The 14,117-nt window shown below is 35.6% G+C and overlaps 1 non-coding gene across 1 annotated transcript; it reads right to left on the bottom strand.

Moving 5' to 3' along the window:
* Nucleotides 1-10,393: 10,393 nt before the first annotated feature.
* On the bottom strand, nucleotides 10,394-10,510 carry Smp_sma.5s-20.1. The gene has a single exon (XR_001974630.1). It is a non-coding gene; the product is annotated as a ribosomal RNA (ribosomal RNA).
* Between the last annotated feature and the right edge of the window lie 3,607 nt (nucleotides 10,511-14,117).

Genomic DNA, 14,117 nt, shown 5'->3' on the forward strand with positions numbered 1-14,117 from the left:
TCATATGGTCCTTGCATTTATTATTCGTATTACGTAATTCAGTATTATAATCTTGGTTAATCTTCGTCTTCTTATTACATTATCGAAATTGGTTATTAGTGTTCACATTTCCTCACGGAATTAGTACTTTAACAAAACATTTTCATATATATATACGATTGTACAGCTTGATAATAAATTCGTTGAAAAGAGATCCCTTCGCTGAAATTCGTGTTTTTAATTTTAATATTTAGCTAATTACAATTAACACCTCCCCTTCTCATCATTTAATCAACCATACGACACTATTTTGCATAAATACTTGTATTACTATCATGAGCTGATCTAAGTTAGACTACCACTGAAAAAACCAAATAGAAGTGTTCAATTGTTTCTTCCCTAGTATGGAATTCATCGATAATAAACATTCATGACCCCTATCACAGTGAATTGAACCCATCTATTTCTATCTCATGAATGAACACACACCCTAGATCAATGAGTCAGGATTCATTTGTGTATAGGTCTAACTTGTAATCAAACTAGTTTAAATACCTAAGTAAAAAATTCTTTTCAGAATAATAACCGATAATTAATGTGCGATCCGATTTTTGTATTTACTTTTCACTATGATCGATGATAGACATTATTAAACGTGATTGGTTCATTATCACGTTCTACCTTCTATTGTCCTTAAATAACCTTTAGGTCATAAACAGTAAACGTAAAATTAAAACTTTATAAAGGTCATTTCATTTATTCATTAAAAATATTTTGATTGATTTATTGATTTAAATGTTAAAACATGGTGTGACCTTTGCTTAGGTTACGTCTATCTTGAATTATACACAAAAAAATAATTCATGGATTGGTTGAAGTTAGACATTAACACTGTTGGATGTCGGCCAGCTCAGTGGTCTATCGGTTAAGTGTTCCGGCGCGAGACTGGTAGGTCCTGCTTGCGGGATCGTGGATGCGCACTGCTGAGGAGTCCCATAATAGGACGAAACGGCCATCCAGTGCTTCCAGGTTTTCCATGGTGGTCTAGCTTCAATTGACTCATGATTTCAAATATGAAAAAAGATAATCATCAATAATGACACTGGAACCATCATGAACTGGTTTTAGTTGGGGGGAGATTGAAAATTGGAGAACATTAGATAATTGTTTTACCCTAGTAAGGGATTCCTTATCAATACTTGTTGAAAACTGTTCCACGATATTTCAAGTCTCTCAGTTAGCTCTTAACCATCAAACCAGTAATTTGGTTGTCCAGTTCTATCTAGATTTCAATGATACAACTAACATCCGTCTGTGACGAACACTATCTACAAATTAAATGATTTGCGATAAAAATCCCATATTAATACTATAATCGTGTGATCATTGATCAGTTCCCGAAGTACAATTAGAAGTCGTGGCTAGTGAAGTTCAGCAATCTCAGGAGAGAAATATTCGTCACCAGTGGGATTTTATGATCATAATAAGATAAATTACAAATTATCTGAAGTTTTTAACGATAAAAAGTACTGAATTAGTTTTGTAAACACTATAGAATTGTCATGGTTTTTAAATTACGAACTGATCTTAGGCTATTACCGAAAGACTTGACCAGTAGAGTTCAACCATGTTAGGTGTAAGACAGTATGCAGTGGGAGATAGTCGCCCAATATGGTGAGTTCACTGAAAATAGACATTAATACTCTCCGAATCCCGACTCAGTGGTCATAAGTTTAAGCCTTCGCCACCGAAAAATAAGGTCCTAGTTTGGAAAAGCTTTTGGTGAGATTGTGAGTGACAACTTCTGGGTAGTCCCATACCAGGATGAAACAGTCGTCTACTGCCTTCAGGTATTTAATGGTGGTCTAAGATCACTTAGTGATTTAAAACTATTAAATTAATTATTGAACTCCCTCAAAAGATGTAAGGAAAGTTTTTTTGACATAATGTACAATCAGCAAGAAAACCTATAGATATTATCCGACTATTACTGTCTCATAGATTCAACTGACTTAATAGTAAATACCCCGATGAAATGTAGATATGTGGTGGTTTACGTCTTGCTTGAAGTTACGCCTTATGTTGGGGCAACATGAAGAGCAACACGTGTAGGGGAATCCAGAAAAGAAAAGAAAAAAAAGAGCTGGCGACTAGATCAGAGAATAGAATCCACTTACATTTAATCCTAAAAACAATCGACAACGATTACCAATAACACACACGAGATTGAGGCAACCTAGTGATCGAAATTAGAAGTTCATAGAGTAAGATTTTAGTTAATGACTATCCACATAATATCATTATGAAAACCAATGCATCCTGTAATGAGTAACTATTTTTAATAACTTTGTCATTAGGTTCTACAATTATACAATATATTCAACCTTCGTGTTTTACTTTATTCAACAATGGGATCACCATATACCTAAACTAAACATTTTAAACCATGAATAATATAGTTTACTATTCTTAAATTGTACTCAGTTTATTGATTACAGTCTCCCACGTTCACAGTAACTTTTTGACTTAATCTTGTGTAAACATTATTTCCTATTTTACGGTGTGATGTAATCCGCTTGACTTGTATACAAACTAGGTATGTTTGGAATGATTTGCATAGTGGAAGCTGGTATTGGTGTTCTGAACTCAACTGACGCGGTCAAGAGGACAAAGGACCAATAAGGACGCTAGGCTGTTCATACCAGTCTAATGTCATTGGTTTGGCACAGTGCTAAGATTGTTTAGGTTGTATTCCAATTGGCGAATAAATCACGTGATAATAAACTAGGTTGGAACGTAGAGTTGCTAGGCCTTGAGGAATATCCTAGACTTCTAGTAAAAAGTAGAATTCAACCATGTCGGGTGTGAGACTTGATATCACCAGTTGAAATGGATAGTGATAGGGCAGTATCATTAACTAACTGAAGTTCGAAATATAAGCTATTGGGTACTAATTCAGTGATTTGACAGTTAAGTGCTCACTGATACATCTGAAAATTTCAATTTTGTAGATAAACAGTAATAAGTAGTCCTATATACTTACTTTTACTTACTTACGCCTGTTACCCCTTGTGGAAGAGCATAGGCCACCCACCAGCATTCTCCATCCAACTTTGTCCTGGGCAATCCTTTCCAGTTCTTTCCGTTTGTCATTCATCCTTTTCATATCTGCTTCTATTTCTCGGTGTAATGTGTTCTTTAATCTGCCTCTTTTATGCTTCCCTTCCGGATTCCAAGTTAGGGATTGCTTCGTGATGCGGTTTGGTGATTTCCGTAATGTATGTCCGAGTCCTATATACATAGACTACATAACGGTCCATTACTTATTAGTTTTCAATAATAAACTACCTAAAGCCCTAGATTATATAAGTGTATTCCAGCTTCTCAAGTGAAAAACCCAGGCACAGTTATCAGCCAGCTTTTTACGGACTACGGTTTGAGCAATCCGATGACATTATCGGTCTTCACACTTAGAACATGGCTCATAACCAAGTATCTAGTTAACGAGTGAATTTAATTTTTAATTGAAGCTGAAGTCAGTCTATAATAAAAACTGTGAATAACATAGAATTTGGTTATGATTAGAAAAACATGATATAATATATCTTGTTCCAGTGAATGTTATTCTCGTAGGCTAAATGTACCTATATTTTTTAAAATTACTTCTCAAAAATTAATTACCCACCAAAAGATCCGTGTTACGTGTTACGTATGCCTGAACACCGATTACCACGACGCGCAATGTTGACTAGTATTGGGGATGGTTGGAAGAGAGTTAGGGGCGGCCAAACCAAAACGTGGCATCAGTGCTTGAAGTCACTAACTTCCAGTGTGAGCCATGTTGGTAGATGCAGACTACTTGGTTGGGGTCCACGCGACCATCGTAACCAATGGTTGGAGACTCTAGGTGACATGGCTCAGAATCCATCACAATGGCGTAGATGTATACACTCTTTATCTTCCCTTAAACCTTGAGATTGAAATTTTTTCATATCTGTCTTCCTTCCTATACTATATCTTTATATACAACCTTTCTCTTGTATACTACCACCAGTAAATTAACTATTTCTATGAATCCGGTGTTCATCTTGTTGTTCTAATGAGGTATGGCAACTTGGACCGATGCATATATGTGCCTGGTCCTACGTTGTAACTGACTGACTGACTAATCCTTTTATTTAAGTGAATGACATATATCGGTTGTATACAAAATTTGACAGAATTTATTTAACATTATTCAAGAGAACGTTGCTTCACTAGAGTTGGTGATAGGATTATAATTTATGAATGAAGTAATCAGAATAAGATTGTGACTTGGATTCTTGCTCAAAATTCATTCATTCATATAACCAAATAACATCTTAGCATTATAGTTGATCTCACGTCTTGGAGGAAACCGTATTTTTAATTCCTAACCCCAACTTCCAATTTAAATCCTAATTCTTCACACTAATGTACAACCTTATTTCAAACCTAGTAAGTGGTCGAAATTGCTGAAGTCCATCTTAGTATCATTCAGAGATCATCCATTAATTCTAGTCTAGCCAAGTTGATTTGTACAAACAAAATGGTTCTCAATATTTTGTACATGAATTCAGCTAATCTTATCCTGGATTGATTGAAGTTAAACTTGTACACCACTGGTTGCTAGGTCAGTAGTTTAAAGGTTAAAAATTCACACGCGAGACCGAGAGCTGTGAATCATATTCCCAGATACAGGGTCGTAGATGTGAGCTGTTGAGGAGTTCCATGCTGGGATGAAATGGAATCTCGGTACTTAGAGGTTTTTGTTCATTATTTAGCTTAGATCGGTTCGTGGTTTCGACCCAACTATCCTAAGTAGTCTATCTTGCTATATTTATCTATTTTCTTTGACTTGTATGATATTTCTTTAAAATTTAGTGTTGCATAATAAATGGCATAGTTTGCAAAATGTCCTATCATTGGTATTATCATTACTAGAATAAAAAATAGTAGTAGGATACTTTTTTTCTTAGTAAATGTCACGAATGTTTTTACGAAATAATGGATGAAATGTTGGTTAATTATATATAAAACCTAGTGTCATATCTAGAGTGCTGTTAGAGGTGTGAGGGCAGTTATCACTTCCCGGTTGCCTACACCGTGAAGGGTTCTTCTAGAGGTACCTGAAAAGGAAATTGGGTTAGAAGTGGTCTTAATGACCTTAAGGCGTGACCGCAGTGTCCAAGGGACAACTGCTTGAGGTCGGTCACACACGACCTTTTTGTGGGTAGTTTTTGTGTTAGCTCCGTACTTGTTGGGACCTTACAACAGGAGACGGATATGTATGGGATAAGGCGAGGTGTGTATTTTTAGGGTCGACCTTTTCTAACCCCACCCCTCGTTGTGGGTAGGCAGCATTGCTGTTATGCTGCTTGTCTGAAGGAAACACCTTACTGCTGTCACACCTCTGTACAGTCAGCAGTACGACTTCGCCTTCGAACCTTGGGTTTTCTGCCTTTAGTCATACTGCTCTTCAACCGACCTGTCTGGCATGGTAGGACCTTGAGGAACGATTGTTCCATCCAGTATAGCTCGATTGGTTCATCACGATAGGCAAGCCCGACCACCACGTCAAGGTATCAGTAACGGTTGAGGTTGTCATATATGATCGGCATGCTAATATTTCTTTCACAGAGAGCGTTACTTGACTTATAAGTAATTTATTAGTAAGGATCATTATTGAGTTTGATCATCATGAAAAGAGTTAGGGGCGGCCAAACCAAAACGTGGCATCAGTGCTTGAAGTCACTAACTTCTAGTCTGAACCATGTTGGTAGATGCAGACTACCTGGTTGGGGTCCACACGACCATCGTAACCAATGGTTGGAGACTCTAGATGACATGGCTCAGAATCGATCACAATGGCGTAGGTGTATACACTCTTTATCTTCCCTTAAACCTTGAGATTGAAATTTTTCATATCTGTCTTCCTTCCTACACTATATCCTTATATACAATCTATTTTTTATATACTACCATCAGTAAATTAACTACTTCTATGAATTCGATGTTCATCCTGTTGTGCTAACGAGATATGGCAACTTGGACCGATGCATATATGTGCCTGGTCCTACGTTGTAGCTGACTCATGAAAGATCAGTTATATTCCATGTAACAATCACAATAAAAACTGGATCGTAGTTGAGTGTTTATGAGAATTTGTTGTTTCCTGGATGTCCATTAGACACTTTTCTTAATGGATCTATAAAGTAACATTAGAAGCATCACTGTAATCGAGGAACCGTACAGCAGAAATTAACTGTAATCGATTAAACTTATGACCTTAATCTATCAGTAAATTTTGAAATATCAGCTCCATAATATTCAGAGTTCACTAACAGTTTCAGTGACTTGTGAGGAAAGGGGTGGTGCGTTATCCTTGAGTTAACATTTGTTTAATATCCCTTCTGTTTTAAGGGGTTATTTATTTATTTATTTATTTAAACACATAAATATTGGTACAAAGGGGAACCAGATATATATGCGCCGCACAAATCTCATTCGATTCGTGTGAGGGCTGTGATACTGCACAGGTGTCCAACCCGAAGCAGGTGGTTTACTCAGGGGGCCACACTCAGAGCCTTTGACCTAAAGGTCTGATCCACAAGGTAGTGGAGCATCGTGATGAGATGCAGTCCCATGGTAGCCCATGGTAGATTTGTAAGGATTGTAGTGTTTTCAATAATGCTCTAGTTTAAATTAACTGATAAATTCAACCATAAAAATATTATAAGAAGGGGTTTTCGTGGAGATTTAGTATTTTCATAGTTGAAAGCGTTAGTCAATCGAAGCTAGACCACCAGGGAAAACCTGGAAGCACTGGATGGCCGTTTCGTCCTATTGTGAGACTCCTAGCTTCAACTGACTCACGCTTTCAACTATGAAAATATTAAATCTCCACAAAAACCCCTTCTGATAATAATAATCATATGCTCACTAGTGACTGACTTTGAGAGGTAAATCCAGGAGTTCTAGTGAGAAGCAGTGACCAGTGGAGTTCAAACCATATCTGTTGTGAGATAGAAACTCACTAAAGACAATTGGTGAACAGTTGCTCAACTTCGTGGATTGGTCGGAGTTATGCATAAACACCATTGGATGCCAACTCAGTGGTCTATCGGTTAAGTGCTCTGTCGCGAGACTGGTAGGTCCTGATTTCGAATCTCGCGAGACGAGTTCGTGGATGCGCACTGTTGAGGAGTCCAAAAATAGGACGAAACGGTCGTCTAGTGCTTCGAGGTTTTCGCTGGCGGTCTAGCTTCAATTGACTCACTCTTTCAACTATGAATATAAAAATATTATTTATGCTTAATTTATTCATTTTTCCATTTACATTTTATACAGACTCATCGTCCACAATATATAGAAATTATTACACAATTAAATGATAAAAATTCTTATTTCATAATTTACCAACCTAAATCTAAATGGAAATATAAATTGAATTCTGATATTCATTGGTTTATACGTAAATTATTATTATTATCAAATCAATTTCATGAAAATCAACAGAATAATAATCATGGAATAGAGGCCATAGCAACAACAACAACAGCAACAACGAATAAACCTTCCAATATTACTAATACTGCTACTACTGATACTACTAATACTACTAATACCGATACTACTACTACTACTGATACTACTACCGATACTATTTCTAATACTACTGATACTACTAATACTACTAATACCAATAATTATACTACTAATACCAATACTACTACTACTGATGCTACTTATAATACTACTTCATTGAATACACCTTCCAATATTACTAACACTAATAATACTACTACTGATACTACTAATAATCATACTACTTTACTAAATCAATTTAATTATTATTTTAATGAAATTGATGATATAAAACAAAAGACAAATACAATAATCATACAATCATTAAATGATTTATTTCATGTAACAATATTATATAGAAATAATAAATTCAATAATAATTTATCATTTAAATTAACTAAACCTAAATTAAAATGGTTACATAATATTTATTCATCAAAATCATCATTATCATCACCATCATCATTTCATTCTGTAAATAATTATACATCAGTAAGTTAAACAACATTGGTAATATTATTTATCCTATTCATTATATTATACAGATCTATGTATTGAGTTTGAAGGTGAGTTTCGCCTTATCTGGGACTCATCAGATGGTTGTACCTGCATCTCAAAGTTGATGTTCACTCTGGGACTCGAACTCAGTACCGTTCACCTCAAACGTCATCACGTTATCCACTCAGCTACTGAGTCCTAATAGTCACTTGCTTGTGCAATGAGGTGAAATTGAAATTCACTTGGTATTGTTTGTTTGAATGTTCCCATTGATGTTTAAGATTGCAATTGATCAGTCTCTTATTGGCATATGTGCATCCTGTGTGTACTGCCTCGATTTAACCTTAATTCACAAGTATTATAATCAAAGATGGATAGTGGCTAGCAGTTGAATTCAGGAAGCCCGTTTCGAAGCTGAGTGGATAACACGATGGCGTTTGAAGCGAAAGGTACTGGGTTCGAGTCCCAGAGTGAATATTAACTCTGAGATGCAGGTAGATCCAGCTGACAAGTCACAAATAGGACGAAACGGGCGTCCTGTATTCCACTGCTAGCCACTACTTATCTTTGTGTACAAATTATTGATGTGTTTGTAAATAAAAAAACTCGTGATATTATACAACTACTGAGACTAAATTATTTTTCAAGAGTTATCGAGTTTCTTGAGTTAAATGATTTAATTATTTGCTCTTACGGGTATAAGTGATAATATCACTTCCGGGCTTTTCATACCGTGGAAGGGTATTTCTTGATAAATGGTTTGAATCTAAGTATTAATTGGTTAAAAGTAATCAGTCAGTTATAATCAATGTTTAGCTTAGTACAAATGTGGATTCGTCAAAAGTGTTGCATCACAATAACTCAGTGAATTAATATTAATAAGCTGAATATTAAAACAGTCGAAATTCTTTTGATGATAGTGATGATGAAAGATAGTGAATATCAAAAGTATAGGTTTAGAAGACGGAACGAAAAGATGTACAAGAAGGAATCCAGGAGAATAAGATAAAGAAAGAATGCATTTGCTCCAATCCAAACAATCTGAGTCATGTCACTTAGTATTTCAGATAGCTGATTGTCGTTATTGCACACACTTCGACTATATAGTCTGAATTTATGAACATGGCTCAGTTCTGCAGTTGTCAACTTCATGGACTGATAGAACTTTTTATTTTAGACTCTTTTAGTTTTCTTCCAATGTATTGCCACACCAGCTAGTATTGTTCAGTAAGGTAGGTGAAGTTTATGCTTATGTAGTACGTATCTAAGCCATCTCAGTTGATGAATCTTCACGACTTCAACTACCAACTTTTCATCTTTACCTAATACTCTGTACTTAACCTCAACATTGTCCAGATGATAGCAATCGATGGTTAGATACCTTGAATGACATGGCTCAAAATCGTTTGTAATGGCGAAGGTGCATCCATTCTTTATGTTCTGCCAAATTCTAATCTTCTGAATTTTTCATGTCTCTATCTTTTTCTCTTTTCAAATTTGTTTCACTAGATTATACTCCTTCAATAACATCTTCAGACCCTAATCTTTCACATAACACTTATACTCTTACTACTTCTACCACTATGGGATTTCAATCGACAACTGTATCTCTGTGTTAATGTGGTATGGCGACTCGAATTGATGTACGTACGTACGAAGTTCTACGTTGTGACTGACTAATCGACTGACTTGTCCAGTATTTGGTCTCATGATGGGCTAATCCAAGCGAACTTTCTGAATCCATACTTCAATTTACTTCAAGTATATCAACTTAACTGAGTGAATCAAACTTTCTTACCCAAAATAGTTTTCATTAAACTAATGGTTTATTATTCTTCTCACTAATTTATCTTATTGTTCTTTTTCTTTAAAAAAAAAATCAAACTTCTAGTCACTTACAAAATCTTACAAAACCAGATCATGTAAATTGATTCATTATAATTCACAAGCAATAGATTCAAATGTATCTATGTCTAATCAGTCAAATACAAGCCAACAAATGTGTACCAATAATCAAGCTACTAATACTACTACTAATACTACTACTACTACCAATACTACTAATAATAATGGTAGTGGTAATGATAATAGTAATCATTCTATCAATGATACATCTAATATCTTACTTGGTTTATTTCTGGAATCAGGAAAACATTTTATATTTGAATTCAATACAATACATGAAAGAAATTTATGTTTAACATCATTAAATAAAATTATTACTATGAATAAACAAATAAATGCTTATCCAGATATTGGTAAGTTGTACTATTTATTCATGTTACATTAAATATACAGTATAGTTTTAGCGGCGGCGACTATACCACCTTGAAAGCATCGGTTCTTGTTCGATCATCGCAGTTAAGCAATGTTGGGCCCGGTCAGTACTTAGATGGGTGATCGGCTGGAGATACCGGGTGTCGCCGGCTTTAAGCCTCCAAATGCCCTGATAAGGCCGAGAGCGGAAATAGTCCGCTCTCCCTCTCGAAATGCTCTCATATGGCCACGCGTATATAGACTCTGTCAGGGAAGTCCTACTCACTATCTTCTCGTGGCACCGGTGTTGTTTACGAAATTGAGAGGATGAAGAGCGAATGTCCAGCGCTTTAACCGGGACATTTACCTACTGAAGAAAGTGGATGGAAGAATATGCAAGATAATGGATCGATTGATATTAGACCTTAACAGTGCCAGATGCCGGCTCAGTGGACTAGAGGTTAAGCGTTCGCTCTTAGGCTCATCTTATGGATTCTACTGAAACTCTCTAGAAGCTAAGGTTTTTTTTAAATCAAGTATGGTAATTCGTAACCTCCTAGAGAGAAGTTCAAAAATCAATTCATTCTCAAAAACTTATAGAACTTAAGAGTCAACCGTAACCATTTAGATATGTTTTAGTTTCGATAAACAAATGAGATATTGAGTTAAAATTGCTTCCATATTTCTGCCCTCTAAATATTCTCAGTGCTCAAGTATGAACTTTGACGGTGTCAGTGTGTCAAGAGTTCGCTACACACTACTCAAAGTTTAATAGTAAAACAAAATAGTCCAATTGTAATAGTCACATCTGGTTTTCATTGACTTTTCAGCTATAGTTTGTGAAAGCGAAAATCAAAGTCTATTGGATAAGGTGTCATATATACATAATCACACAACTTTTATTGTCATCTTGAACTATATCTTCAGCCTCTACTTCATGTAAAAGTGATCTTTCTAGTTATTCCATAAGTTTTACATTGGTTCATTCAGATGACATTTGTTGTGATCGGCTGTTTTCGTAGGTTTTGGTTATTCTTATTTGCCATTCCATTCATCTAGACTATTTTTGCTGGTTGACCTCTGGTCATGTGACTGATTGACCTTTTCAGTACAGGTTTATGGACTGGGTCATTATTGATGCATCTATTCATTCCTAGTTGATTTGAATCTCATGCTTCTAGAAATTCTTTGAAATTCTTGAAATTTCATCAATACAAAATAGTGATATTTTTCTAATCGAATTCATATCTATGGTTGTTTCCATCTCTTGATATGTCAGTCAGTCAGCTACAACGTAGGACCACGCACACATATGCATCTGTCCAAATTACCAAACCTCGTTAGCACAACAGGATGAACGCCAAATTCATAGCAGTAGTTAATTTAGTGGTGGTAATATATAAAAGAGAGGTTGTATATGAGGATATAATATAGGAAGGAAGACAGATATGAAGCAATTTTAATCTCATAGTCTAAGGGAAGATAGAAAGTGTATACACCTACGCCATGTCACACACAGTCTCCAACCATTGATTACGGTAGTCACGCGGACCCCAACCAAGTAGTCTGCATCTGCCAACATGGCTCAGACTAGAAGTTAGTGACTTCAAGCACTGATGCCACGTTTTGGTTTGACCGCCCCTAACTCTCTTCCAACCATCCCCTACACTAGTCAGCATAGCGCGTCGTGGTAATCGGTGTTCAAGCATACGTAACATGTGGCTTAACCATCTCAGTCGATGAAGATTCATGACCTCATCAACTGATTTACCATCATTCCCTAATACCCTGTGTCTAACCTCACTATTACTTACCCGGTGATCCCAGCAGATGCGAGCAATAATTCTAAGACATCTGTGGTCAAATACTAGTAACCTACGAGTATCTTCTACTCTTAATGGCCATGTTTCACAGCTGTAAAGTAGACTCCATATAACTAGTTAATAAAGAATAATCCCTTAATTGATAGACAGATATCTCGTCTTCGCCATAGGTGACGTAAGTTGGCAAAAGCCAAACAAGCTTTTTGAATCTGTGCTGAGATTTCGTCAGACATTAACCCATTAGGGCTGATCAGACTTCAAAGAAGTGAAGTTGTCGACGCGTTCGGCTACCTCACTCCCTATCCTTAGTTCAGGTGTTGACGCAAACCAGTCCTGGAGTAACAACTTACATTTAGATGAGGGGAAACTCATTCCAAATATCTTGGCATTATTACTCAGTTCTAACAGAAGACTCTGCATTTTGTCAACATCTTCATCAAACAGGACTATGTGAAATACCATATCATGTCAGTTAGTAGTAGACTGTATAAATATCGTCAAAACTTATATACCTACAAATATATGTATGTATAAGTGGTAATAATGTTATTGAGTTTTTTCTATTCTGTCATTCTATCTGCTATTCTTCTTCTTCTTCTTCTTCGTCGTCGTCTTCATCATCATCATCATCATCATCATCCAAAACATCATTGATTAAATGCATCTGAATACATTTGAAATACTCATTATTTCTATCCAAGAGTCATTTGTTTTTGTTCATTGTTTATTCTAGGTGTTCTTTATTTTTTCTCTCCTCCCATGACCTCTCTCACTGATTATTTTCTGTCTAGACAGAATGTAACTTATTATTTTAATTAAATAAAAGTCAATCTCTATTCATAATATAGTATGATGTAAAATAAAATGAGTAAGAAATAGAAAAGACAATGTAAACAAATATACGATAGAATAGAATATGACTACATAAATATAATTCTTAATCAAGTATACCATTTGTAAACAAAGATAGATAATGACTAGTAGTGGAATCTAGGACATGCATTTCGTCCTATTTTGGGACTCGTCAGAGTTGAACGTACCTACATCTCATAGTTGATGTTCACTCTGCGACTCGAATCCGGTACTGTTGGTTTTCAAACGCCATTGCGTTATCCATTCAACTAATAAGCCAAACAAACAATACCAAGTGAATTCAAGTATACATTCGATAGGTGATTCACTTATATATATATACACACACATACATATTTAATGGGTTTTTATATTTATCAATAACAATTTGTAATCTGCCAAGTTATAAATTATAGTTTACGTTTAGTCACCAATGGATATATCATTGTACAATTAGTAATAACCGATATCATGTTTATGTTTAATCCTTAGTTCTAATAGAATTCATATCTAGTTGTAATATAGCCATTCGTTCAAGTGACTAATCAATAGGGTGAATTATATATTTGATGATCGGTGAGGTAGACGCTAGGAAAATATACCAAACCTAGGTTACGTGAAACATGTTAGAGTGGTATACCAGTAATTTTGAGGAAACAGATGGTTCTTGTTAGTTTCTAATATGTATAATTTAGCTTCATGTTCTAAGGGATTACTGTTGAGCTAATTAGGCTGCAAATGATCTCATGCAAAACTGAGATATTTACAAATCAGTGATCACTAAATAGTAACCAATGTCATGTTGTCTAATCCTTTAGTGCTGACCGAATCCTATTGACCAAGTTGCAATGTGGCCACTGGTCTTAGTAACTCAACTTTCCATGCTGTTTATTGAGATGTTTAATTGTTGGAGGGAATCGGCAAAAACCATTCAGTAGGATCTTTGCGTTAAAAAGAACAAGTATCAACAAATTTGCAGAGTCTAGATCGCTATGACTCGAGTCCCAATGTGGGCATCAGTACTGGAGTAAAGAAACCTACAAATGACAAGGGCGAGACTATAATTTATGGAAAACCTTTGAACGAATCTTGAGTGACCTTGAT

The sequence above is a fragment of the Schistosoma mansoni genome (assembly GCF_000237925.1).
Source record: "Schistosoma mansoni, WGS project CABG00000000 data, supercontig 0154, strain Puerto Rico, whole genome shotgun sequence".
Taxonomy (NCBI): Eukaryota; Metazoa; Platyhelminthes; class Trematoda; order Strigeidida; family Schistosomatidae; genus Schistosoma; species Schistosoma mansoni.